Source organism: Penaeus japonicus, unplaced genomic scaffold, assembly GCF_977035675.1.
Source record: "Penaeus japonicus unplaced genomic scaffold, GWHDUDI00000001_assembly GWHDUDI00000019, whole genome shotgun sequence".
NCBI classification, from domain to species: Eukaryota; Metazoa; Arthropoda; class Malacostraca; order Decapoda; family Penaeidae; genus Penaeus; species Penaeus japonicus.
This window is the reverse complement of record NW_028234421.1, coordinates 19,575,094-19,576,846: the sequence shown is the minus strand read 5'-3', so window position 1 is coordinate 19,576,846 and position 1,753 is coordinate 19,575,094. Positions and strand designations below refer to the sequence as shown.

The 1,753-nt window shown below is 30.5% G+C and overlaps 1 protein-coding gene across 6 annotated transcripts in view; it reads right to left on the bottom strand.

The window, feature by feature from the left end:
• Positions 1 to 218: 218 nt before the first annotated feature.
• LOC122244046 (ATPase family AAA domain-containing protein 2) overlaps positions 219 to 1,753 on the bottom strand; it is a 48,259-nt gene continuing 46,724 nt past the window's right edge. For all 6 annotated transcript variants that reach the window (XM_086547497.1, XM_086547499.1, XM_086547498.1 and 3 more), the window contains one exon: positions 219 to 1,753. This exon is cut by the window's right edge and continues 913 nt beyond it. The gene's annotated coding sequence lies outside the window, so the exon portion shown is untranslated.

Sequence of the window (1,753 nt, the reverse complement as noted above, 5' to 3'; positions counted from 1 at the left end):
TATAAAATGGCATTTTTATAAAACAGGAAATAAAAATAAATCTCTTCCTCTGTGCATAGATCAAATATATTTCTCTTGTAGAAAAATAGATTGTAGATAAAAGGAAGCATGAAGATCTGAAGTAGAATAAGGCAGAGAAATAAATAATAAAAGGTCAATGCAACCTACATGTAATTAAAAGGATATTAATAATGACTTAAGGGTGAAAGAAACGAGCATTTCTTGGTAAAACATTGTTTCCAGTATAAAAAAGAACTTATTAAAGCCCTATATACACAAGAATTAATTTGATTTATAACCTGAGTGAATGAAAATGTGTCAAGTATACCTGTAATGCTTATAATGTGTATAAACATCACAAATGCTTAAGAGTGCATACCTGAATTAGAGATGCTAATTCTAATGGATATATCCAGTGCTTGCAGGGCAATTCCAGTTTCTAAATTCATTTATCACCGGTAAACTCTGATGAAATTTACTATGGAACAAAATACACTCAATAAATAAATCTTCACTAAAAAATTATACATAGAAACACTTTATTTTCTGTTCTGGAATTACAGAAACTAAGACTATGAAGAAATGATGAAGTGCAAGATGTTATTCCAAGAACGTACATTCACATTTACAGATGTACGTTCTTGTTATGATAATATATTAAACGTGACAAAGTGGATTAACAATGGGAAAGAGAATCAAAGGCAGCACAAAGACATATATATACTGGGGAATAATAATAATAATAATAATAATAATAATAGTCATAATAATTATAATAAGACAGATATGCAAATATGACATCAGATGACAATGAAAATGAGTTATAAAAATGAATTTTCCTTGTCCAATTCATTACAGTCGCCTACTGAAAGGATTAAGTTATATATTTAACACCATACAATTAAAGGTTCAATAGGTTCATCACTGAGATCTGGAATATGATTCTGGTATGAATAACATCTAGAATTATTAACTTTCAACTTATCTCTCTCTCTCTCTATACATAGCCATTGATAACACTAACAAAACCTAATTTTATGTCTTGAGCTAATCTGATAATTTCTGGTAGATTGGCCAACTACCACTTCCTGGTGAATCATGGTGAGGACGAAGGCCAAATTATCCTGGGCAGCTCTTCTGTGAGTGACTTAATAGTAACAAATCTTTGGCCCTAGGAATGCTGGAGCTATAGGGTAATTTATATAAAGATAATTGAATAAAGAATCACAATAAGGCACTACAAAAGGAACATAAAACTGAGATAATGCCACAACAAAGTCGGGGTATCACAAGTCACAATTTCCAAATGCATCTAATAATTCCACTTGCCTCTGTCAAAAATACTATTGATCCCAATACCTTCCACATATGCTTCCTTTTTAAACCAAAACTGCACAAAGGATAATCTGTCACCAAAATTCACATCAGGAAGTATTAGCGTTTTTCCTCAATCCACCTCTTAATTCATATCTCTAATTCAGTGGGCATATGAAAATAATATCTATAATACACTTTTTTTTTAACTCTTGCTATTAACTTTACATTTACAATTCACTTTTCAACTTAAATTTCTCTTTGATCTAATTCCTGTCAAAAATATTGGTATAATTTACAAATCAGAAATTAAATCCACACTCAATGACAAAGTTACTTCCAAGAGTTGTACCCAATATCTTCTTATACTCTACACTTAAAAGAATGAAGGCAAAGGAGGCTATTAAACAAGTTTTACCACTTCTGCTTGAAACTGTAA